At 42.8% G+C, this 6,000-nt stretch overlaps 1 protein-coding gene across 1 annotated transcript in view; it reads right to left on the reverse strand.

Annotated features, from left to right (window-relative positions):
• The window catches only part of NRXN3 (neurexin 3), a 2,051,432-nt gene extending 2,049,059 nt beyond the window's left edge, over window positions 1-2,373 (reverse strand). The window contains exon 1 of the mRNA XM_031949344.1: window positions 2,040-2,373. The gene's annotated coding sequence lies outside the window, so the exon portion shown is untranslated. The remainder of the gene's footprint in view (window positions 1-2,039) is intronic.
• Window positions 2,374-6,000: the final 3,627 nt, after the last annotated feature.

Genomic DNA, 6,000 nt, shown 5'->3' on the forward strand with positions numbered 1-6,000 from the left:
CCCTGTTGCTTACTTTAACAGTGAACTTCCATTGCCCAGTCTCTCCCTCTTCCAAAAGGGAGTTGTCTTGCAGAATGAACCCCAGTATGTAAAAAATGGGTAAAGAGTATATAATTCCTCACCCCACCCCCGCCCAAATATCCAAACAATAGGAATATCCCAGTCTAACTGGCTACTGATGAAAATACCATTTGCCCGTTGTAATTTAAGACAGATTAAGATATTTTTTTAAAAGCAGCCTTCACTTGTCTCTCTTCCAACCTTGCAAACCCAATAGCCCTTAGGTAAACTTGCCTATCATTACCACACAGACCATCTTAACTTGAGTGGCGATGCAGAAGCCCTTGATCAGCGATGGCAGGCTCTAGCCAACAAACCAATTCACAAAGGACTAATTCTTCTAAATTCCTTCCCCCTACCCTAAGAAGCCTCCCCAAATCTACCATCTTGGTAACTGTGTCACCAGCATCACCAAGGAGTTCAAATTTATACCAAACAACCACCACAAAGGTGAACAATACCCCCAGCCCCTAAACTACGCTGTCATCAAGGTTCTGTGACATAGCCGCGTCTATCTCTCCTGAACAGGGTTACCCAGTGAACAGGAGAGATGACTCTGGGAAGGGAAAGAATTAAGAAGATTAGAGTGCTTATGACTGCAAAAGAAAAACTATTTTTTTCCCAAAGCTGGGAATGGCATAGGGAAGAGATAGAAAAGGAAGGTGCTTGGTTCCAACCACTTCTCTTTCTTGTAGTAAAGTGATGATTTCTCTTCCTAGGGCTCTCTAAAGGCAACCGATCTCTGACCTTTGCATTTAAAAATTAGTAATTAAAAATTAAAAAACCAATGCCAAAAAAAGAAAGGAAAAAAATTATACCCTATACTAACTTTTCTATAAAGAGCGGAAATTCTATTTCTTCATTTTTTAAAAAAGTATTTTGACAAAATCAAGAAGAGTAGTATTGGAGGTTGAAGGAATTTTAAAAAAAAAAAAATATATATATATATATATATATATATATTTCTTAAGTAATCACAGGAGAAGTCACCTGCAAAGCACCACACTCAGTACCCGTAGGTAAGTATTACATCACTGTCCTGAGGAGGGGGGGAGTTTTTTTTTTTTTTTTTATCATCATTATCTCAATGATGATTCTAAAGCAGTTAAGTTTTGTGGTTTAAAAAGAGAGATAGAAGAAGCCCAAACTCTGGAATAGCACAATGAGTCTTGAAAAAACAATGCATCGAACCAGCCTTTAAGGTCACTGAGAGCTCAAAAACCCACAGTGCTCATACAGTGGAAGTTTTCAGGCAAGCCTGCTACTAAATCATTAATATAAACAAATGGAAGGCAGAGAAAGAAGATTTCCCCTGTAACGGATCCAAAGAGGCTTGCTCATGCACACTCCCTCGCACACAGACTCCACACCCCTCCCTTTTCACCTTCCCCCAAGTCTGCCCACCTTCAGAGCAAGACTGCAAGGAGTCCAGCCTAAAGCCTCATATTCAAGTAATAAACCCCAGCTACAAACACACATCTTGGCTTCCAAGTAGCCTGTCATTATTTAGGCTGGACTCCCTGCCCCTTATCATTCTAATCAGATCCTTTCCCAGAAGAAGAAAAAAAAATTTTAAAGTAGACACAGAGAACTAAAAAGTCTTAGCCTTGAATGAAGTGATGCTTGTCTTTTTCCTAAATCTTAATATCCAAGTAGAGTGAAAAAAAATTGGGAGGAGTGGATTAGGGACAGGAAAATAAAACTGAAAAAAAAATTTTTCTCTGATTTTTTTCAGCTGTTAATGGGAGAAGATTCAACTTCCAGCATGAACTGAGGGAAAGAGTGGCAATGTGAAACCATCACCATGATCTGCCCAAGCTCAGTGATCCAGGATCCAAAAATATTTTTAAAATCTAGGTTGGCAGCTCCCAACTGAAAACTTCTACCATTTCAGGCACAACCTCTTCCCAAGACACACTTGGAACCTCAGGTTGTTTCTCGTCCTTCTGATGTTTTACCCTTTCCCACCAAAGTCTTACCTTTCCAGCTGAGCAGAGCCTTTGGGGTTTGTCTGTCTGTCTGTCTGATGTTTAATCAACTGAGTTTTCTGGGTATTTTTCTTCTTAGAAAAGGCTAAGATTCCAATCAGTGTCTTTCCCCCGCTCTCTCTCTTTTGCTCTCTCTGGGAGGGAGTGGTGGGGAAGAAGGGAGGGAGAGTGTTGGAGGTGCGAAAGCAGGTCCTTGGTGGCTTGAGATGCCGGCAGAGAGGGGAGGTCTTGCTTGCCTCTCCCTCTCAGTGAGTTGCATGCAAGAGGAGATGTGAAGGGCTGAGCTCTCTGCCTGAGACTGTCGGAGGAGCCCAGGAATTTCACGCACTCCAGAGCCAGTCCCTCCCTCTTTCACACAGACCCCAGTATTTAAAGAGACAGCCTGGCTGTGTGGCTCAGGGCTTCACCTCCTCCCCTGGCTGTTTTGCAAACAGCTGAGAAGATGTAATCGGGGACATCCTCCAGCCACATATGACTAAGAAGCAGGTGCTTTGGAGCCCCGTTCTCCCTCTACCCTGAGAGGAAGGTTACTTACTAAAGCTTCAAGAGGGAAAAAGCCCTCATTTATACTGAGCCAAGTACCACAGGAGACTTGCTTTTGATCCATGTGCATTTATTTCACATCAAGACTAAAGGTTTTTTACTTGCTTAACATTCCAGCCTGACTTATTCCCTCTTCTCCCTACACCGCCTCCCACCCCTTTCAGTGACAGCCATTTATAGGGTGTCCCTCGATTCAGCACCCTGGCCAGCAACTCAGCAGCTGCCTAATCCAGCAGAGCCCTTAAATTCTTATAGAACTTCTCTTCACTGCTAAACTGCTTACTTGGCCAAACAAAATTACTGAACTCCCATAAAAACTTTCTCCTAACTCAAACCTAAATAAGGTGTGCAAGCTGTGCAAGGCTGAAATTTTGCTTGTTGTCTATTTAACCAACAACAGTGCCATTTGTCGCTGTATTTCTTCTCCTTTTTTTCTCTCTCTAGAAAGAGACTTGGAAATGTTCCAAGTATTGACATAATCATGAAATTATGAGAAAAGGGTTACCCCCATATTAACTTTGATGAGGAATATGGAATTTAGAACTAGGTGTTATGTATATGGAGGGGTCATTCTTAACCTGGAAAGTCTATGTACTTATTTTTAGAAAAATATTTTAATAATTATTTTCAACACTTCCTTTGTAATTTTAAATATTTTATTTATTTAAAAGACATTATTTTACAAGGGGGTCCATAGGCTTATCAAATAGACTGCCTAAAGGATCCTTGACATCAAAAAAAGTCTTGATCTGGTTCACTATCCTCTCCATGACCAGTATAATTTTATGAAAGAAGAAACTGATCCTGAAGAGATTAAATACCTTGTCTCCATTTACATATGTAGTAAATAGTAAAAATGGGATTCAACCTCAGGTCCTTTGACTCACAGTCTTATATTTTATTCACTAGACCACAGCTGTTCTCTGTCTCATAGTTGCTCTCTACCCATAGACCTTCTCTCTACAGAATTAGTGGAAAAGCAGTAATAATAATAGCTGATAATTCTTAACATTGATCCATTTTTTCATTTGTTCCACCACATGATATTAGGGTAATAGTGCAAATTATTACCTCCACTTTAAGAGTGGAAAAACAGGTTCAGAGATAAAGTTATTTGCCTAAAATCTAAGAGCTAGTAGGTAACGGAGCTAAGACTGAAGATAAGGCTATTTGAATCCAAGTCTAAGCAGTGATCAGTGTACTACAACATGTTGATCTTTATATTACATTGAATTATTAATTTTTGTGTACATAGATGCATGTGTGTATTTTTCAAATTGGACTTTAAGGCAAGGACTATGTTAATATATCTTTGTATCTCTCATGAGACTTTATACAATTCACATAAGCCACCAGATGAACCATGCCTCCATTCCCATTAAATAACTTACCAATTAACCAATCAATAAGCATAATGTTTATTAGGTATTAGATCTAGGAATGCAGAAACACAAATGAAACAGATTTTGTACTCAACATTTATTCCTTTTATAAAACTAAACTTCAATTGTTTTAGCCACACAAAAATATATCTTACTTCCCTAAGAATGCCATGCCACCTTACCTGGTATGGATTGCTTTCACATCTTTGCCCATCATTCCCAATCTGTGCATCTTATCTGGTTACAGGCTAGGCAATCCAAGGGTAGGAACAATGCTAACTTGTAAGTCTTCTTTGACACCTGGGGATGGGAGTAGGCAAGGAAGGTCAATGTTAGCAAGTTTTTTTTTTTTTTTTTTAAGCAATCAAGAGTGAAACGGTAAAAAAGAAAGCAAGGAAAGAGAAAGCAGGAGGAGGAGAGGGGAAATAAAGTAAAAGAAGAAAGGAAAGGAAAAAGGGAAGGGAGAGGAAAGGGAAGGGGAGAGAAAACAAAAGGGAAGAGAAAAGGGAAGGGGAGAGGAAAGGGAAGGGAAGGGGACAGGACAGGATAGGACAGGACAGGACAGGACAGGAGAGGAAAGGGAAGGGAAGAGGAGAGGAGAGGACAGGATAGGACAGGAGAGGAAAGGGAAGGAAAGAGGAGAGAAGAGGACAGGACAGGACAGGACAGGAGAGGACAGCAAAGAAGAGGAGAAGAGAGGAAGAGAAAAAGAGAGAGATACAGAGAGGAAGAAAAAGAGAAAGGGAGGGAGGGGGAGAGGAGGGAGAGAGGGAGGGAGGGAGAGAGGAGGGAGAGAGGGAAGGAGGGAGGGAGGGAGAGAGGGAAGGAGGAGAGAGAGGGAGAGAGGGAGGGAGGGAGGGAAGGAGGGAGGGAGGGAGGGAGAGAGGGAGAGAGGGAGGGAGGGAGGGAGGGGAGAGAAGGGAGGGAGAGAGGGAGAGAGGAAGGGAGGGAGGGAGAGAAGGAGGGAGAGAGGGAGAGAGGGAGGGAGACAGGGAAGGAGGGAGGGAGGGAGGGAGAGAGGGAGAGAGGGAGGGAGAGGAGGGAGGGGAGAGAAGGAGGGAGAGAGAGGAGAGAGGAAGGGAGGGAGGGGGAGAGAAGGAGGGAGAGAGGGAGAGAGGAAGGGAGGGAGGGGAGAGAAGGAGGGAGGGAGAGAGGGAGAGGGGGAGAGAAGGAGGGAGGGAGAGAGGGAGAGAGGGAGAGAGGGAGGAAGAGAGAGGAGAGAGGGAGAGAGGGAGGGAGGAAGGGAGGGAGGGGAGAGAAGGAGGGAGGGAGAGAGGGAGAGGGGAGAGAAGGAGGAGGGAGAGAGGGAGAGAGGGAGAGAGGAGGACAGAGAGGAGAGAGGGAAGAGGGAGGGAGAGAGGAGAGAGGGAGGGAGGGAGGAGGGAGGGAGAGAGGGAGAGAGGGAGAAAGAGAGATCCCTGAATTAAATGATTAAATGGGCAAAAGAATCAGAAAAGTTGAATCAAAGGGACCAAATGATCTCTTAAAATAAAATTTACTATAGTTATCAGACTTTTATCCAAATAATCACAACCATATGACTAGTAACACCTGAATATGAAAGAGAATGCTGTGGAGGGATAAAGGACCCAAGAGCCCTGAGCCTTTTCAGGTCTCAATTCTGTCACTAACTCTTCCATATGACCTTAGCTAAATCATCAGTCCCTCTGTGAGACTCTATTTTCTTCATTAGCAAACTAGGGACCATCACACTTGCAATCCATTAATGCTTGTAAGTCCTCTGAGATACTCCTGTGGAAAGCAGGATGTACTCATGCTTGTTTAAAATGCACACTTATTAACCTAACTCTGTTCCCTGTTGCTGTGTGTCTGCATCATTTCATTTGACTCAGCTGGAAAACTAGCCAGGTTCTGTTTCCCATTTTTATTCTGCCAGATTGATGCTTTCGGTTTGGGATGAGGAATGGTTTTATCCAGATCCAAGTGAGAATAAGAATCCCCCTATATATAAATGGTGAACTACCCCCAGGATTTTGTTTTCCTTTATTCAAGGTTAGAGGTGAGGA

Source organism: Sarcophilus harrisii, chromosome 2 (genome assembly GCF_902635505.1).
Source record: "Sarcophilus harrisii chromosome 2, mSarHar1.11, whole genome shotgun sequence".
Lineage (NCBI taxonomy): Eukaryota > Metazoa > Chordata > Mammalia > Dasyuromorphia > Dasyuridae > Sarcophilus > Sarcophilus harrisii.